Below are 21,758 nucleotides of genomic sequence, written 5' to 3'. Positions count from 1 at the left end.
CACTATGGGGAGCTGTGTAGGAGATTTTACTCCATTCCCACCATTACATCACCTAATATCGGGGTACGGGAAACATGGGGGACGATTTATTGAACTGTCTCAGTTGCCCCTTGCAACCAATCACAGTTGAGGTTTCACTCTGTTAGGAGAAGGATACAGAATGAAAGCTGAGCTGTGATTGGTTGCTAAGGGAAACGGAGACAGAGTTAGTAAATCTGCCCCATCACTATGTAGGACTGGCGCTGTCCAGGGTTTAGTGACCGCAAGTGATCTCCTTCTGGAGGGACAGTCCCTAATTTTGATCCAAGTCCGTCTGTTCCTCATTTTGGATTAAGATGAGCTGACGTGAGCCGCTGTATCTAATCCTGTCATTATAGAGGTATACTACCATACATAGAGCTGAGCCGCTGTATCTAATCCTGTCATTATAGAGGTATATTACCATACATAGAGCTGAGCCGCTGTATCTAATCCTGTCATTATAGAGGTATATTACCATACATAGAGCTGAGCCGCTGTATCTAATCCTGTCATTATAGAGGTATACTACCATACATAGAGCTGAGCCACTGTATCTAATCCTGTCATTATAGAGGTATATTACCATACATAGAGCTGAGCCGCTGTATCTAATCCTGTCATTATAGAGGTATACTACCATACATAGAGCTGAGCCGCTGTATCTAATCCTGACATTATAGAGGTATACTGCCATACATAGAGCTGAGCCGCTGTATCTAATCCTGACATTATAGAGGTATACTACCATACATAGAGCTGAGCCGCTGTATCTAATCCTGTCATTATAGAGGTATACTACCATACATAGAGCTGAGCCGCTGTATCTAATCCTGACATTATAGAGGTATACTGCCATACATAGAGCTGAGCCGCTGTATCTAATCCTGACATTATAGAGGTATACTACCATACATAGAGCTGAGCCGCTGTATCTAATCCTGACATTATAGAGGTATACTGCCATACATAGAGCTGAGCCGCTGTATCTAATCCTGACATTATAGAGGTATACTACCATACATAGAGCTGAGCTGCTGTATCTAATCCAGTCATTATAGAGGTACTACCATACATAGAGCTGAGCCGCTGTATCTAATCCTGTCATTATAGAGGTATACTACCATACATAGAGCTGAGCTGCTGTATCTAATCCTGTCATTATAGAGGTATACTACCATACATAGAGCTGAGCCGCTGTATCTAATCCTGTCATTATAGAGGTATACTACCATACATAGAGCTGAGCCGCTGTATCTAATCCTGACATTATAGAGGTATACTACCATACATAGAGCTGAGCTGCTGTATCTAATCCTGTCATTATAGAGGTATACTGCCATACATAGAGCTGAGCCGCTGTATCTAATCCTGTCATTATAGAGGTATACTACCATACATAGAGCTGAGCCGCTGTATCTAATCCTGTCATTATAGAGGTATACTGCCATACATAGAGCTAAGCCGCTGTATCTAATCCTGTCATTATAGAGGTATACTACCATACATAGAGCTGAGCCGCTGTATCTAATCCTGACATTATAGAGGTATACTACCATACATAGAGGTGAGCCGCTGTATCTAATCCTGACATTATAGAGGTATACTACCATACATAGAGCTGAGCCGCTGTATCTAAACCTGTCATTATAGAGGTATACTACCATACATAGAGCTGAGCAGCTGTATCTAATCCTGACATTATAGAGGTATACTACCATACATAGAGCTGACCCGCTGTATCTAATCCTGTCATTATAGAGGTATACTACCATACATAGAGCTGAGCCGCTGTATCTAATCCTGACATTATAGAGGTATATTACCATACATAGAGCTGAGCTGCTGTATCTAATCCTGACATTATAGAAATATACCACCATACATAGAGATAGGCGCTGTATCTAATCCTGACATTATAGACGTATACTACCATACATAGAGCTGAGAGCTGTATCTAATCCTGACATTATAGAGGTATACTACCATACATAGAGATGAGCTGCTGTATCTAATCCTGACATTATAGACATATACCACCATACATAGAGCTGAGCCGCTGTATCTAATCCTGACATTATTGAGGTATACTACCATACATAGAGCTGAGCCGCTGTATCTAATCCTGACATTATAGAGGTATACTACCATACATAGAGCTGAGCCGCTGTATCTAATCCTGACATTATAGACATATACTGCCATACATAGAGCTGAGCCGCTGTATCTAATCCTGACATTATAGAGGTATACTACCATGCATAGAGCTGAGCCGCTGTATCTAATCCTGACATTATAGAGGTATACTACCATACATAGAGCTGAGTCACTGTATCTAATCCTGTCATTATAGAGGTATACTACCATACATAGAGCTGAGCCGCTGTATCTAATCCTGTCATTATAGAGGTATACTACCATACATAGAGCTGAGCCGCTGTATCTAATCCTGTCATTATAGAGGTATACTGCCATACATAGAGCTAAGCCGCTGTATCTAATCCTGTCATTATAGAGGTATACTGCCATACATAGAGCTAAGCCGCTGTATCTAATCCTGTCATTATAGAGGTATACTACCATACATAGAGGTGAGCCGCTGTATCTAATCCTGACATTATAGAGGTATACTACCATACATAGAGCTGAGCCACTGTATCTAATCCTGTCATTATAGAGGTATACTACCATACATAGAGCTGAGCAGCTGTATCTAATTCTGACATTATAGAGGTATACTACCATACATAGAGCTGACCCGCTGTATCTAATCCTGTCATTATAGATGTATTCTACCATACATAGAGATGAGCCGCTGTATCTAATCCTGTCATTATAGAAATATACCACCATACATAGAGATAGGCGCTGTATCTAATCCTGACATTATAGACGTATACTACCATACATAGAGCTGAGAGCTGTATCTAATCCTGACATTATAGAGGTATACTACCATACATAGAGATGAGCTGCTGTATCTAATCCTGACATTATAGACATATACCACCATACATAGAGCTGAGCCGCTGTATCTAATCCTGACATTATAGAGGTATACTGCCATACATAGAGCTGAGCCGCTGTATCTAATCCTGACATTATAGAGGTATACTACCATACATAGAGCTGAGCCGCTGTATCTAATCCTGACATTATAGAGGTATACTACCATACATAGAGCTGAGCCGCTGTATCTAATCCTGTCATTATAGAGGTATACTACCATACATAGAGCTGAGCCGCTGTATCTAATCCTGTCATTATAGAGGTATACTACCATACATAGAGCTGAGTCACTGTATCTAATCCTGACATTATAGAGGTATACTACCATACATAGAGCTGAGCCGCTGTATCTAATCCTGTCATTATAGAGGTATACTACCATACATAGAGCTGAGTCACTGTATCTAATCCTGACATTATAGAGGTATACTACCATACATAGAGCTGAGCTGCTGTATCTAATCCTGACATTATAGATATATACCACCATACATAGAGATGAGCTGCTGTATCTAATCCTGTCATTATAGAGGTGTACTACCATACTTAGAACTGAGCCGCTGTATCTAATCCCCACATTATAGACATGCTGGTTGGCAGGCGTCACTTGTACATTGGCCCGTGCAGAATATTTGCCCCAGGGCCCATGAGTTTTTAGCTACGTTTCTACTTGCTTTCTAAGCTCCTGCTCTTTAGCTGTGGTGAACTACAACTCCCAGCATTGCCTGTACATGGTGATGACACAGCCTTGTATATCTGTAGGGCTCGTCCATTGGTGTTACCACAAGTAATGACCAGTTATTATACCGTACCGTATACCGTTACTTGCTTATTGCATATATTGTAGATCTCTGTATCACATGCTGTGGCTCGCCAGCTGCTGCAGAACTACAACTCCCAGCATTGCTTGTCCTAGTCTTCCTATATCTGTAATACCGGTCCATTTACTCTATTAAAGGTAATGACTGGCCTTTATACAGTAGGACCTACAAGATATTACAGAACTACAAGTCCCAGCATGGCTTGTATACTTCTCTCCCTTGCTATTACATATATTATATGTCAGGACTCTGCCGAATGTGGCTTCTCAGCCGCTGCAGAACTACAACTCCCAGCATTACTTGTGTATTGTGTTACACTACATCTGTATTACTTGTCCATTGTCCTTACCAATGGGATTCCTAGTTTATACACCAGTACCTTCCTATTACGTATACTGGTGTTCGCTGTTTCCCAGCCTGCGGCTCTTCAGCTGCTGCAGAACTACAACTCCCAGCATTGCTTGTGTACTGTGATAACTTAGTTCTGCTACACATGTAATACTTGTTCATTGACTTTAGCAACTATCCAACACTACCTTCTTATTACACATACAATGGGTCATACGTCTGCAACCTGCAACGGACTACAACTCCCAGCATTGCCCATATATTGGGACACATTAGCTCTGCTGGATCTGTATGACTTAACCCTTGCCTGTTACTATGTCTTATCCAACATTACATCTACTATGGCTCACTGTAACGGTTGCAGAACTACAACTCCCAGCATTGCTTGTGTATTAAGATAACTCAGCTCTGCTACATCTGTATTCCTTGACCTTTATTAGCTTCGATCCAACGCTACCTTCTTATGACTTAACCCAGGGGTAGGGAATGTCCGGCTCTCCAGCTGTTGCAAAACTACAACTCCCAGCATGCATACTTGCTCTGCTGTTTTTGGAACTCCCATGGAAGTGAATGGAGCATGCTGGGAGTTGTAGTTTCACAGCAGCTGGAGAGCCGAAGGTTCCCTATCCCTGTCCTAACCTATGGGTCAGTGCTCCGCAAACCGCGACTCTTCAGCTGCACCACAACTATAACTCCTAGTCGCCACATTTATATAGCACCAACATATTCTGCAGCACCCTACACAGATTTCCACCAACCACACTGATCTTTGTCCCGCTTGTAGAGCTGACAATCTAACTTTCCCCAACATGGGGAGAAGACACAAACTCCATACAGGTCGGATTCGAAGCCAGGACCCCCGCACCAGTGCTAAGCACAATAAAAGTATTAACCCCAAAGAGCTGGCAGATGATGAGAGTAGTAGAGTGTCTTACCGACATCTCGCATTTGATAACCTCGGCTCATTGCCCACTCACCTCTAGCAATATCCAGGTAAAATAATGAATGATCTCCAGCCGATCAGTCAGTTATTGGAATTGCGTAAAGATTCCCGCACGGAATAATCCCAGTAATCCCTTCTCTTCCCAGTGCGGAGCTGTGACTGGATTCACTTAAGCGTCCTCTGGCTTTCCATTTGGTCACTTGTATGTCATCTTATCCGAGCAGCCAGTGATCCGTTCTCTCCATCCGTCTCTTTATGAAAAGCAGAGAGTGACGCTTTGGTAGTTTCCACTCGGACTAAAACTGGATCTGCCTCCAGTCAAAACATTGTGAGATTAAGACAGAAAATTGGCTTCGGTTTCAAGACGTGAGTTCCAATCCCACAGGAGCCAAGCACAATATGAAGAGAGCGGGTGGAATATTAAACAGGAGCAGGGTTTGGGAGGCAGTCATCCGACTCACAGCCTCCTTCTCCCCATATCTCCCTCTCTCATTACATTCGCCTATTGTGCTCCTCACCCCTCCTCCGTTCCCCTCTCATCCTCACCTTCCTTTACACCAAGCCTCATTACATCTCGCTGGCTCGCCACGCATTTCCACAACAAATTACGGCAACCCAAAACTGCAAAGTCTTAGAGAGTCGCAGGATTTGGACCTTGTCTATTCTCTCATTTGTAACTTTCTTTCGCGCTGTTTAGTTCTATGACACGAGGCTCGGTTCACGTCTGCGTAGGGGCCGTCCCGTTCCGTCCTACAAGCGGCACTTTGTCTCCGCATTTTCATGCAGAAACCCCATTATAGTCTATGGGGTCCGCCGGTTTCCTTAGGAAACTGTTTTTTAATGCGGATCGGTTTCCGATCAGGGACTCTCCAAATGGAAACCCAAATGCAGATTTGTACCGGGATATGGTTATAGCCATATCCACCTCCTAACCACGAGAGATTGCCCGTGCTACAATGTATGATGACATCACACAATATAAGACCTAGTAGCAAAGATGATATTTAAGATTCCTGAACCCATGACCAAACACTTTTTCTGGACACACCACATAACCATCAAATGTCACAGTATAAGATGGCGCTATATAAGATCTATTAGCAGAGCTATAGCTTGAGACTCACCTAACCATCAATGATCGCACGTGTCGGTAATATGATGACATCACACAATGATGACATCGGACAATATTAGCAAAGATGACACTTGAACCTCTCAACACTTTTTTCTGGATACACCACATGAGTAGGGTCGAGCCGATCTTGAGATTTCATGGTCGATTTCAAAATCCGATTTCTGATCATTTTCCAGCGTATCCCGATCCTGATCTTTCTCAATCCCGATCGCTCAACCTTAATTGTATATTATATAACCAGTGGGGTTGAGCCGATCTTGAGATTTCATGGTCAATTTTAAAATCCGATTTCCGATCATTTTCCAGCTGATCCTGATCTCGATCTTTCCTGATCCCGATCTTTCCCAATCCCGATTGCTCAACCCTAATTGTATATCGTATAACCAGTAGGGTTGAGCTGATCTTGAGATTTCAGGATCAATTTTAAAATCCGATTTCCGATCATTTTCCAGCCGATCCCGATCATGAAATTTGCTCAATCGCCGATCGGGATCCGATCTTTCCCGATCCTGATCGTCCAACCCTATACATGAGATTTCACATGTCACTATATAAGATGGTGCTATACAGGATCTAGGACCATGGAGTAAAGTCTATATCTCGGATTACACATGTCAATAATATGATGACATCACGAAATAGAGGACGTACTAGCCAAGATGTAGATTGAAGCTCCGTAGCCCTGGAGTCAATTCTTTTTCTGGATCTACCACATAACCATGAATAAGTTCTCCTTGATGGAAAATGGAAAACTTTCTCTAGCGCCACCTTTTGGAAGGTAGGTCCCCAGATCAATATCTGGTTTACTAAGAAACCGAGTGACATGGGCTGGGATTGGAACCAAACCAGAACATCTCTTCTAAAAGGAAGACAGAAGCATCTGCAGACAGGGGTATCCACGGTTGCACTTGCCATTGACTGGGGGTCCCTGGGCTACTCATGTGAATATGGTGCTAGCTGCTCGACCAAAAGTCAATTCACTTCTATGGGCCTGATGGAGAACATAGTCCTGGAAGTCTCCTAGAACTGAATCAAGGGATCACATTACTAATCTGTTCACATGGGGCTCCTGATCCAACACTTGGGCCCCCCACTGGCTACCCCTAGCTATACCCCAGTGATTATCAATGATTTTACATTCTATTATACATTATGAAATCACCCTTTTTAGGGAACAAGTAGGGCGTCAGTAAAGTGCTAACAAAAAGCTCCCAGTCACAAATATACCAAAGCTGACTAATGTATACATACTTCCATCTCTGATGACATCATCGGTCTAGAATCTATATACAAGGAATGAAAGGAGTTGTCTGGGATTAGGAATCGTAGTCTTTTTCCAATACTATGTCATCCACGTCTCATTTGCTAAGTGTCTTGGGGCGCTATGTGACATACTGCGCTACATGTAAAATACGTCGTCACCTCCATTAGAGGGTCGGGGGTCACAGTGATCTCAGAGTGATCACCAAGGGTCTGACTTCACCAGTGATTTTTTTTTTTCTTCATTCTCTGAATTTTCCAAGGGAATGGGCATCTATGTAATACTTGGTCATGCTGAATCCATCGGAACGGGGAAGGGGTTGTCAAAGTGGGACAACCCCTATAAAAAGTCTTTTTCGGTGGGACCCCTGGTAATCTGGCTAAGCATGTACATGACAACGAGTGGCAGGCAAGACAGGCCACCGCCTAGGGCTCCAGTTAGGGAAGGGCTCACAATTTTTGAACTTTAACAAAATTGTCTATTTTAGATCAAGAGAATTTGCCAAGTTCCCGATAGGATCTATGGGGTAGACCATTCCTTTGCCCAAAGGAGCCCCGGTCCTAGCAGTAAGAATGTTCTAATATCTGGTAGAAATTTCGGCAGTTCTTATATTGATATGCCAGGTAGCATTTTTCGCTGAAGGATCAGCATATGTAATTTTTTAATAACGTGTTTGCTCTATTGTCCTCTGGCTTTCTTCATGGTATAATCACTGCTACACAAGCCGGCAGCCTCAAGACTTTTACTAGGAACGCGGCTTAATCCAGGGAGGGATAGTATTACATGAGTGTTATTTAATAAGCCAGACTGTAAATGCGAGCTATTGAATGAAGAATCTGCGCTCCAGCGTCGCCCCCCTGATCAATTTCACCAATATAAGGCGGTAATTCAGCGCGGCCCCTCACTGATAGGAAACAACGGGGTCATTTATGAATGGGTGGCCGTGACATCATGGATCTGATAGTTATATGGAACGATATATGGACTTGGGATTGGGCCACACAGATGGTGACTGAACGCTTGTTATTCCTTCTAATCCCCCATATACATACATGTCCACTGTGCCGAGCATGCATGTGTTCTGAATGGGCAAGCACTGCCAGACACCCGCTTGTCTCACCCAAGGGTATATTGAATATGACCATTGGGGCTAAGTGGTGACACCAGCAACACATTAGATGGTCAACTGGTCCCTTGGAAATTGGTGGGTTCAGCTGTTGTGTACGGCCAGATGATAAGTATCCTGTCCCTATATCCTATTAGGGCTGAGAGCGCCATCCCAGCTGGTAACAAGTATGGCGCTGTTTTCCGACTCAATAATTTTGGCCATTTGGACAACTAAAATGGCAAATTTGCTGGAACCAAATGATTGACACCACGATGGACACCCAACAGATCTCATTACGAGTCAATAGAGTCTGTTGGCCGCTGTTGTTTTCTATCCTGTAAGTACTGAATTCTCCTACGTTCTTTCATCACCAAGATATCGCCAATTTTGTCAATATGCAAATGAGCTCTTTGGAGCAATGAGGGTGTTGTCATTGCTCCAAAGAAGTAAACAGCAAAGCCCTCATTGCTCCAAACAGGTCATTTGCATATAGACAAAAATCTCATATCTCAGCAGTGTATGAGTTGGGTGACTGTAACCTATCTATCTACAGGCTGGGGTGATATGCTAGGTCTGGTGACAGTAACCTATCTATCTGCAGGGTTGAAGTGATATGCTGGGTCTGGTGACAGTAACCTATCTATCTGCAGGGCTGGGGTGATATGCTGGGTCTGGTGACAGTAACCTATCTATCTGCAGGGCTGGGGTGATATGCTGGGTCTGGTGACAGTAACCTATCTATCTGCAGGGTTGAAGTGATATGCTGGTTCTGGTGACAGTAACCTATCTATCTGCAGGGCTGGGGTGATATACTGGTTCTGGTGACAGTAACCTATCTATCTGCAGGGCTGGGGTGATATGCTGGTTCTGGTGACACTAACCTATCTATCTGCAGGGCTGGGGTGATATGCTGGTTCTGGTGACAGTAACCTATCTATCTGCAGGGCTGGGGTGATATGCTGGTTCTGGTGACAGTAACCTATCTATCTGCAGGGCTGGGGTGATATGCTGGTTCTGGTGACACTAACCTATCTATCTGCAGGGCTGGGGTGATATGCTGGGTCTGGTGACAGTAACCTATCTATCTGCAGGGCTGGGGTGATATGCTGGGTCTGGTGACAGTAACCTATCTATCTGCAGGGTTGAAGTGATATGCTGGTTCTGGTGACAGTAACCTATCTATCTGCAGGGCTGGGGTGATATGCTGGTTCTGGTGACAGTAACCTATCTATCTGCAGGGCTGGGGTGATATGCTGGTTCTGGTGACAGTAACCTATCTATCTGCAGGGCTGGGGTGATATGCTGGTTCTGGTGACACTAACCTATCTATCTGCAGGGCTGGGGTGATATGCTGGGTCTGGTGACAGTAACCTATCTATCTGCAGGGCTGGGGTGATATGCTGATTCTGGTGTTTTTAAATTGTTTGGCCTCTTCCATATGTGTTAGAAGTGGAGTTTGTGCTATTTCGTGGAGACCAAGCAGTCAACTACAAGCTTTGTGGTGATCTAGCAAGAGTTCCATTACCCTGCAGTGCCTCCACTGGACAAATGAAGTATTACAGGGCACATTTTGAAATTAATGGGTTATTGTGCTATACATGGACACAATGGGTCCTCCAGTGATGGAGACACTCTTTATAGCCAATGCTTTTGATTAATATTGAAAAGGGGTCCTTGTATTCTGGTCCCGAGATTATCATCTTCACCATGTGTATGGGAGAGTATGGTTGGCTTCCCCCAATAAAAAAAAAAAAAGCTGCTTGTGGGGGGTTTCTAAATTGGATTATTGCCAGGCCGGCTTCACAACTTGTCAGAGTGAGACTACCCCTTTAAGCCCTTTCATCCTGCAAACCATTGGTGGTCTGAGATCACAGACTTCACCAATAAGATCTTCTCACACCTATCTATGACATATAGGGTTGAGTGATCGGGATTGGGAAAGATCGGATCCCAATCGACGATCGAGAAAATTTCACCTGAAATCTCAAGATCGGCTGAACCCCAATGACATACAAATATTTTGGATGATTTTCTTACAATGGCTGTTAACTTTTCCCCAGTAGAAGTAATCATTCTTCCCTTACTGATCAATCGATCGCATTACGGAAACCTATACAATAGAGCAAACAGTGACACCTATAGGCCAAAAAGAGGAGCACATGTAAGATTTGAAAGTGACTAAGCTGCAATACCACACACTGCCCATGAGTAAGAGTGGCGCTATTTCTAGGAGAAAACAGCCATGTTTTTTAAGTCATACATGAAAGTAATTTTTTATAATATACATACATTTCTACCGCACCGTCGGTCTGTATTGGAATGGATGCTTTACATGCGTTTTAGGTTTCTTATACAAGTTCTCCTTCTAGGGGAATTAAAAACCTAAGGTAGGATTCCATGGGAGTGAGTCAGATGTATTGGCAGCCGCATCTAGAAATTGAGGCCAGCTTTGCAGGAGCCCTCAGAAGAATGGGTCTCCTCATTGCCAGACGGTCTTCTCAGAGGGATTAGTGGGGGTTTAGTCTGTGTACTGTATGTGTGTGAGAAGTGCACACACATCGCGCGGGAGCCCAGCCAAGCAACGCTGTATGTCCGCAGAAGAAACCCTTTCACCACTACAGAGTCTTGTAACACTCAGACCCTCCATGACGGCGGGAGATGCTCTTACATTACTGTTATACCAGACCCTCTATATAGAAATGGGAAGAACATCAGAAAGAAATACCGTGCTCGAGGAACAATCGGGCGGATTTACATACACCAGTCAGCCGCTTCATAAATCACATGTCTGTGCACCAGAGTGCAGATCTACACCAGTTACATATCCTAATAATACTATACTGTACTACAACTATACCATATTGTACGATACTACTATTATAGTATACTACTGCTATACCGTACTATACTATATAATATTATACTATACTATGCTACAACTATACCATATTGTACGATGCTACTACTGTAGTACACTACTGCTCTACCTTACTATACTATATAATATTATACTATACTATACTATGCTACAACTATACCATATTGTACGATGCTACTGCTATAGTATACTACTGCTATACCGTACTATACTATATAATATTATACTATACTATACTATACTGTACTACAACTATACCATATTGTACGATGCTAGTATTATACTATATTATATGGTGCTAGTACTATAGTATACTACTATACCGTACTATAGTATATTATATTATACTATACTAGTACTGTAATCCCCTATACTGTACTACTACTATGCCATATTATACAGTGCTAGTACTATAATATACTATTACTATACTATATTATACTACTAGTACTGTAATCCACTATACTATACTACTACTATACTGTACTATACCATAATATATTATTATATTATACTATACTGTACTATACAATATTATATGATACTATACTAGTACTATACTATAATCCACTTTACTATATTATACTACTACTATACAATATATCATATTATACTAAGCTAGTTCTATAGTTATACTACTATTCTATACTATTACTATGTTATATAACACTATAATAGTATCATCCACTACTATCCAATACTATGACTAATCCAATACTATCATCCACTATACTATAGCATTATATTCTACTACTATACTATACTATTACTATGTTATATTAGTTCTATACTATAAAATACTACCATTATACTATGCCATACCATATTACACTATATTGCTGCTCTACTATAGTACTACTACTATACTATACTATATTAATGCTGTACAATACTATTATTATACTATTCTCCTACTATGCTATATTACTAGTCTACTATACTAAGTTACCATTATGCTATATTACTGCTATACTATTCTACTACCATGCTATACTACTAGAAAGCTATTCTACTCCTATACGATTCTACTACTATGCTATACTGCTACTATACTATAATACTTCACTATACTATACTACAGCTTAACTACACTCCTATACTATTCTACTACTATTCTATACTATATTACTACAGTGCAACATTATTACTATACTACTATATCATATTATACTACTACTATGCTATACCATATTATACTACTACTATACTATACTATACTATACTACTGTGCTACATTATTACTATACTACTACTATACTATATCATATTATGCTACTACTATACTATACTATTACTATATCATATTATACTACTACTGTACTATACTATTACTATATCATATTATACTACTACTATATCATATTATACTGCTACTATTCTATACTGTACTACTACTGTGCGACATCATCACTATACTACTACTATACTATACCATATTATACTACTGCTATACACTAGAAATAACTCTCTGACAAGATAACTGAATGAACCGCTCAGGAGATGGTTAGAAGAACATTGTCACATCATCAAACACTTCTTATAGTGACAGGCAAAGCATAGTAACATTGAGGTTTCTGCCACTGGAGTCACAGTTACCGTATCAATGGGGGTCCGGCCACTGGTACCCTCCCCGATCCTGAGGGCAAGGGTTGTGCGGCTCCTCCATTCACTTTACTCCAGCAATAGAACGGCTGTGCGCATGTTTGACCTGTCGCTTCATGAAAAAAAAGGGCATGGGACCCTCAATCTCAGGATGAGTGGGGGTCTCGTAGACTATACCCTCACCAGTTCTTCAGTGGATAGGGGATTCATTTATGATAATCCGTATACACTTTAGACATGGACATGCCACCTTAGACTGGGGCCTCTGAGACCCAACATTAAGAATGGGGGTCCCCCAAACCCAGCACCACCTGAAAGTCATTTGTGCATGTGTGTGGCGCTCTCCATACACTTCTATGGCATGTTACCAAGACAGGGGCAGAGTGCTTCTTTAAAATGGTACCTATATATAACTAAAGGCTGCGTGGCCCGTTGGCCAATATCCATGGCGGGACGCGTACCCCCCCCAAGCCCCTCCTAGATCAGTACATCTGTACTATCCATCCACAGGGCCAGGTACAGAGTCACATTAGGGTGAACATCTGGACAGGATGATGGAGTGTCGAGGGATTGTATACATATATAAGTACACGGATATGTGCAGCTGTAATACCGACACCTCGGGGATCCTATATAAACCATGTGCGTCCCCTCAGCTTCTTCTCTCCTGTAGCTGCAGATCTGTATAACATATGGTTGTAAGTCTGTGACAGCTCAAGATATAGGAAAGCGCTCCAGGCAGTGAGCACCTAAAGCCAAGAGTGCCCATAGCTGAGCTCTATGTATATAACACGTGTCCTATAGGTTCCCCTATATAGAAGGACAGTGCTGTGACGGACACACAAAGAAGCGAGAAACCGCTCGGATCTATTTTGCATGTAAACCGATAGACGCCATTTGGCTGGTGAATGCCTTTGCTGGCGCTGTAGCGGCTTTATGGGCGCTCAGTTACGCCACCTGCTGCTTAATGTGTCTGCTCATTGGAAGTATGAAGGTTATCCTATAGTCCTGATTGAGTAATGCCCCCTACTGGCAAAGATATGGTAACAGCAGTGGGAGATATTAGGGGTTGTGGTTAACTACGATTGAGCAGATAGACATTTACATGTTGCACGGCAGGATGTAAAGGAAATAATCTTAGAGGGATTTTCCACCATCCATATTTTTGGTATATCAGAAGGATCTGTAGGGTGGGGGCACGATTTTATTACACAAGTCCAAAGGTGAAGCTACCACAAACCTCCCAACAAGTGTAACCTCAATCATATGTCATTTAAAGGGGTTGTCCAGATACTGTCTCAGGTCAGTGACATCACATCCTTTGGTCACATGGCTATGCGAGAGTCTATCCCTTTCAAATAAATGGGGTTGACTTGCAATACTAATCACAGCCACTATTCAAGGAGTGGCACCGTGCTTGGTAAGTAGTGAAGAAACCAGACGAGCCTTATAAACCCTCCTATGTCCATCATGGGAACAACCACTTTTAGAACTTACCCGTGAACAGGGTCTATGGGGCAGATTTACAAGTCCGGTCTATTTTTATAACAGTGTCTTAAAATGCACCAGATTTATCAGTGACTGATTCTGGATGATAACTGCGGGAAAAATTTGCACCAGAAGTTTGGCTTAGTAAATCCCCCCCCCCACGTACTTGTCTTACACTATGCTGATTCTGGGACCCAATTGTATAATGATGTCACAGAACCGTACAGTGATGTCACACATAGTGTGTGTAACCGGATGATGAGGTCACAGAGGAGTATACTGATGTCACGCTGTCTATGAAGCAGGCTAATGTGTATAATGCACGTGTCTGATGATGTCACAGAGAGAATACAATGATGTCAAAAGACCGAGTTGCAGTGTAGTCTGGGTATGTAATTGGATGATGATGTCACAGAAAAGTACAGTGATGTCACACTATCTTTAAGACACAGTGCATACATTTTCGGCTATCACAGAAGGTGATGTCACACTGTGTATATTGTATGACCGAATGATGATGTCAGAGTTCAGTACTGTGAGGTCAGTGTGTGTAAGTCATGCTTTCACATACGAATACATTGATGTTTCTCGGCCTTTGCTGCAGGTTAGTGTGAGTGATTAGTTGGTGATGTCATAAAAGGATTCAGTGATGTCCAGTCCAGCTCCTTAGTTTATAACTAGATGGTGAAGTCATATACTCTTTGTTGTATCCTATGTATCTGCTCACCAGAGAGACCTGTGATGGTGAACCTATGGCACGGGTGCCAGAGGTGGAACTCAGAGCCCTCTCTTTAGGAACCCATCTGTGGAGCATATTATACTGTGTGGGGGGCTACTGTGGAGCAAATTATACTGTGTGGGGGTCACTGTGGAGTAGATTGTACTGTATAAGAGCCACTGTAGAGCAGATTATACTGTGTGGGGGCCACTGTGGAGCAGATTGTACTGTGTGGGGGCCACTGTGGAGCCGATTGTACTGTGTGGGGGCCACTGTGAAGGAGATTGTACTGTGTGGGGACCACTGTGGAGCACATTGTACTGTGTGGGGGCCACTGTGGAGCACATTGTACTGTGTGGGGGCCATTGTGGAGCAGATTGGACTGTGTGGGGGTCACAGTGGAGCAGAAAGCTCTATAAAGCCCCATTCGTATGAATATCTTGGAGGTCTGTAATTGTGTGCAATAGTGGATCCACACATTATTAAGGTTAAATAGCTGTGTTGGCACTTTGTGATAAATTAGTGGGTTTTGGGTTGAAGTTTGGGCACTCGGTCTCTAAATGGTTCGCCATCACTGAGATAGACAGTCCACAGCCATATACTGCATTATGTAAGCTGATACTGACGCTCTGTGCCCGAAGCTGAAAAACATCACCTCAACACCGAGATGGAAGATAAATCATCTTAACATGCGTCTGTATCCTACATGAGGCTTCTACAGCCAATGAGGAGCTCTGGAGAGGAAGAGATTAACCCTAATATGCCCCTTGACACAGGGTTTTCCAAAAATGGATATCTCAGACCCTGGGAAACGATAATGTAAAATATATAGAAGGAATTTCTGACCTCGTGGGGGAGATGAAACGCTGCACAAAAACACACAAAACAAAAAAGGTTAGAAATGTAATAATAATAATAAAGTCAGAGAAATGTCACAGATTCCGACACCGGCCATGAATAGAACCTGCCTAATATATATATATAGAGAGAGAGAGAGAGAAATAGAAGTTATACATGTATGCAAATATAAAGAACTACACATTTTGCAGAGTTTTATAGATTTTCTCTGACCATCTCAGTGGTGACATCTTCTGTCTTCACCCAGTAGATACGACCATGAATGGAGGAACTTTCTATAGTCTTGGACTTGGAGAAATCGAGCCATGATGGTGGACAGGTTATCAGGGAGAAGACACTACATTTATGAGAAGATAACCTGACCACAATCAGGACATCATGGCTGGTTATCAGGAGGACACTACATGTATGAGAAGATAACCTGACCACAATCAGGACATCATGGCTGGTTATCAGGAGGACACTACATGTATGAGAAGATAACCTGACCACAATAAGGACATCATGGCTGGTTATCAGGAGGACACTACATGTATGAGAAGATAACCCGACCACAATAAGGACATCATGGCTGGTTATCAGGAGGACACTACATGTATGAGAAGATAACCTGACCACAATAAGGACATCATGGCTGGTTATCAGGAGGACACTACATGTATGAGAAGATAACCTGACCACAATAAGGACATCATGGCTGGTTATCAGGAGGACACTACATGTATGAGAAGATAACCTGACCACAATAAGGACATCATGGCTGGTTATCAGGAGGACACTACATGTATGAGAAGATAACCTGACCACAATAAGGACATCATGGCTGGTTATCAGGAGGACACTACATGTATGAGAAGATAACCTGACCACAATAAGGACATCATGGCTGGTTATCAGGAGGACACTACATGTATGAGAAGATAACCCGACATCATGGCTGGGTAAATGACAAGTCCCAGACTATAGAAAGTTCCTACATTCATGGTCTTATCCATTGACTACTCATAAAGGTAAAAGCTGTCACCACTAAGATGTTTAGAGAAAATTTTTACAACTCTGCAAATTTTATCCTAAACCATTTACTTACATTTGCATTATTGTGTAACTTTTCATTGTCTACAAATTTAAATATGTTTATGTTGATGGAAATAAATCCTTGTAAGAACTGCAGTAACTCTATAAAACACGAAATCCCAATCTGTCTAACTAAAGAAAAAAAATAAGATTTAGAAATTAGAAGTAACTAAAAGCGACTCACTAGTGCCGACCATTGCAGTCGGGAAATGCAAAAATATTGAAATCTTTGTAATAAAAATGTTACGTTAAGAAGATCCTAAAATTGATATGTCAATGAATCCATTGCCTAGGAGGAAACAGAGATACTGTAACAATTAAAAAGTAAAATTTCTGCCCCCCCTTCCAAGTTTTAATTGTGCGAGCCCCGTAACCAGTATAAAGGAGTGTATTAATGGTGACATCGCGGGTGCCTGGATTCATAGAGACAGCCTGGCAGCCTCTCCATCGTTCCCCTCCATCCCTTCGGCGGGGAGAGGTAGACATGCAGCAGTTAACCCTCAGGTATGTCATAAACACTAAAATATTCATCTGCCCAACCTAAAGTGACCTTTCTGGCAGCTCTGCAGACTGCTGGGAACAGACTGCTCCTTCCTCCAGCCCGGGGCTATGTTCTGACCTGATCATCGCACAAGCACAGACATGATCCCTGGATACACAATCATATGCTCTCCCTTCCATAACAGACAATTAGTATTCCAAACAGCAATTACCACTATTATCACGTTAACCCCCTGCACGCAAGAGCCCCGCCACTTTGCCCCCCTTTGTCACCAGATCCGGCTGTGTTTAGAGACTCCGCGACTAATAACCTCCTGTAAAACCACCCTATGACATGTGTATCCGTGTGTCGCACTCCATAATACGGCGCAAAAAATTGGCATCCTGTCGTTGCAAACCTATTACGGCGACACCGGTGACCTCCCCGAAAATTTTCCAAGAATATGGGGCACGGATTAACAGCGCAAACAATGCTCCAATACGTACGATAGCTGTATTGATCCATGCCAGCGTGGCATCAGGAGTTATCGTACCATCGCCCCCGCGTAAAGCTTAATATTAAGATTGCAAGGACTGTAATAAAGTTTTCGGGGATGCACAGGGTGCGCTGAGGAACAATGCCCAGATTATACCACCCACTCCGTATACGTCGCCTTACCAGAGCTGTGTCCTGGCTGCGTCCTGAGCGATGGATCACTGGATACCAGAGCGTAAATCCCCGGTCCTTTGCTGGCATCTGTGAGCCCCTGACTGCTGCTGCTGCTGCTGCTGTGTGCACTGTGACTTGCAGCAGACGTTATGGTAATGAAATGATGGCTTATAGTCTAGCAGCCAGCGTGTGAAACCAGTAAATCCTGTTTAACATTTCCCTCTGGATCTCACAGTGTGCCCCCAGGGTTAGAAAGGAAATATGACAACCTCGTGTCTTAACCATGCACTAAGCTTCCTATACTCCCTCCTCCAGACCAAGGAGGTGTGACTGCTGGCACCTGGTGGCACTACAAGGCACTACCCGGACCTATACTGCCTGCTGAAAGAGACATGGGAAGAGGTGGCGAAATCATTCCCATCACTTCTCATCACGCCAGATGCTGCCGCTCGTGTTATTGCAATTATTTGCAAGGCTACCTGCTAAACTAGGGCTTGCAGATAGGGCAGAGCTGGATTTGTCATACAGTATGCAATGCATGATTCTCTTCTGTCTTGGACTAGAGGATGATTGTTCTTATCTCCACTGATACATTGTAACAAACTGTAGCTTTGTCATAGAGCGTGCAATAAATATTTCTCTCCTATTTTGGACTAAGGCTTGGTTCAGATCTGCGCACGGGTTTCCATTTAGGAGACATCCCTTAAACAGATACCTAATCCGCGTAAAAGAGTGGTTGCCTTAGGAAACCCGCAGACCCCATAGACTTTAATGGGGTCCATGTGGTTTCCTCTCGGTGTCTGCACAGAGAGAAAAGTGCTGCTTGCACTAGGTCTGCTTGGGGACGCCCCGAACGGAAACCTAAGCGGTTACCAGGGACTCCATAGACCATAGACCAGGGGTAGGCAACCTTCAGCACTCCAGCTCTGCTATACTGGGAACTCCCATAGGAGTGAGTGGAGCATGTTGGTAGTTGTAGTTTCACAGCAGCTGGAGTGTTGAAGGTTGCTGATCCCTGCCGTAGACTATAATGGGGTCTGCATGGTTTCCGCACAAAAAAGGGTGAAAAATGGGGAGAGGCCATATGAAGAGCGGGTGCAGAAATGAACCAATCCTTAAGGTTGATTGTTCTTACCTGCACTGATACATTGTAACAAACTGTTTCCAGACTCTTATACTAGGCTCACACTAGGCATTGCCTGTCTATTGTTCTGGTCTGTTGGGAGGACACTGAAATAGTAGTTACATACGGAGTCCCATGGACCCCAGAGGATCGGTCATCAGTATATGATCTGTAGGGGTCTGACACCCGGACCCGTACAGATCTGGTGATTCCTCTGCCGTAGCAGGGGAGTCTGATCCCTTTCTAATAATAGAAGTGGAGTTGCAATTTTCCAGCACCACCAGGTGTCAGAACCCCACAGATCAGATATGGGTTCGGATTTCCTTTCATTGAGGCTCCTCTACCCTGGTAGAATTGCCTGATAATCTTCTTTTTTTGCACTGGGGTTAATAGTCTGCACTTTATAATCCTTCCGCCTCTTTCTCTCTTTATAATACAAATCCGCTCTCCATGCACCGACTCCCTGCTGAGCTTGTCATAGATTTGTATTAATACTCAGCAGCCAATCAGAAGAGTCAGAGCTGCAGGGAGGAGGGACAGAGCAGCAGCCTGAACCAATGAGGAGACGGGGGGGAGTGTCTCAGGCTATCTCAGAATCCCTGAGGCACTGTAGCCAATCGGTAGTCACAGATCACAGCTCTACCCTAATAAAGATGAGCTAAAAGGTAACTGAGGAGCAACTATGGAGGAAACTAACTAGCAGGAAATCTTCACTTGAAGGTACTGACTTCCATATATTTTTTTTTGAGCTCCTGACTGGACAAGTACTTTAAGTTTTCAGTGATCTGAAATACTGAAATACTAACAGCCTTATGGAAAAGTGATGAGAAGGATTTCACTAGGGGTAGAAAGCTGTTTCTATTGGCTGATCGGCAGGGTCCAGAGGATGACTATGTAGAGAAGAGAGTGACTGAGCATGTGCGTCCACCAGAACACAGGGGGTATTATCCAATATCACTGGACCAGTTTTCCATCAGCCTATCAATAGCATACATCACTCATTGTATATGATCTAAGATGATATATAATATTTTAGCTGGAGGAATACCTTTTAAAAGTCCCAATTAAAGGAGCATTCCATGTCCCTTGGGTAAATCTTAAGTATTCCACATCCCCCTGGTCAACTCCCAAAATAATAAGCGGATCCTCGCTTGTTTGGTTGCTGTTTCCAGTAAAGCTGGCCACATGGGAAATGTTGAATACCCCTTTAAGAGAAATAGTTCTAAGTGGACTTCCCCTTTAAGTCATCTTCCAGCTCCTCCCTTGTTTTATTTGTCTCCCCCCCATTCTTTACAATGACGCTCTACCTGCTCATATTAGTTGCTACATATAAGAACTGGCCAACCAGGTGATCAGAAAAAGATCACGTGACTGCCAGAGGTGTGACTTAAAGGTAATGGGCCCCAATGTGCTATTTATAATACTGGGGTGTGGCAAACTGGCCATTGGGCCCACTTAGACATTGGGATCCAGGTACCACCTCTGTACCCCCTATAGCCACACATGTTATCCTTAATTAAAGGGATCCCTGCTTTTGGTATTTGCTACAATGTATCAGTATAACCCAATGATAATTTATCAGGTTACTACATCTTCTCAGGGACGGCAGATTCATCTTCTCATGACTATATTTTCTGCCTGAGATCAATATTCCTCGTTTCTGCATCAAGCTGAATTATTTAGCAGACATGGTCCAGAAAGTAAATGATTCATCACAGGAGGGAAAGTTTCGGAATCGGACTAGTTGCTATGCAGTTAGAAGCGTTTTAATATCTAGTGGCCATAGCAGAAAACGGTAGGTGTAGACATGGCTGCTCTATAGAAGTACACACCATTTTGTTACAAGGATCTTCATGTTCCAGCAAATAAAGTTTATTGAAAAGTTATAGAATTTTGAGATTCTCTTTGTATCATGTGATGCAGCTTTAGCCGGCCTCTTTCTTGTGATAGGTTTCTCCTTGGCAGCTCTTACATGCAGGAGCTGAGAGGGTGTGGAGCAATAAGAAGTTGTGTTTTATAGGATACACTGGAGATTCTGCACAAAGAACGCACAGCTATTCTAATCAGAATGTGAGAGTCAGAAGTCATAGTGAATACTTATAGAATTTTGAGATTCTCAGTTTATCATGTGATGCAGCTTCACTCGGCCTCTTTCTTGTCATAGGTTTCTCCTTGGCAGCTCTTACATGCAGGAGCTGAGAGGGTGTGGAGCAATATGAAGTTG

At 42.9% G+C, this 21,758-nt stretch overlaps 1 protein-coding gene across 2 annotated transcripts in view; it reads right to left on the bottom strand.

Annotated features, from left to right (window-relative positions):
• Window positions 1-18,767, bottom strand: part of SERTAD4 (SERTA domain containing 4) — a 37,891-nt gene extending 19,124 nt beyond the window's left edge. The window contains exon 1 of one of the 2 annotated variants that reach the window (XM_075267167.1): window positions 18,421-18,767. The gene's annotated coding sequence lies outside the window, so the exon portion shown is untranslated. Of the gene's footprint in view, window positions 1-5,173; window positions 5,457-18,420 lie in introns of those variants that run through there. The other variant, XM_075267168.1, reaches the window with a different exon arrangement.
• Window positions 18,768-21,758: the final 2,991 nt, after the last annotated feature.

This window comes from Leptodactylus fuscus, chromosome 3 (assembly GCF_031893055.1).
Source record: "Leptodactylus fuscus isolate aLepFus1 chromosome 3, aLepFus1.hap2, whole genome shotgun sequence".
Taxonomy (NCBI): domain Eukaryota; kingdom Metazoa; phylum Chordata; class Amphibia; order Anura; family Leptodactylidae; genus Leptodactylus; species Leptodactylus fuscus.
The sequence above is the reverse complement of the archived record's forward strand: the minus strand, read 5'-3'. Positions and strand labels throughout refer to the sequence as shown.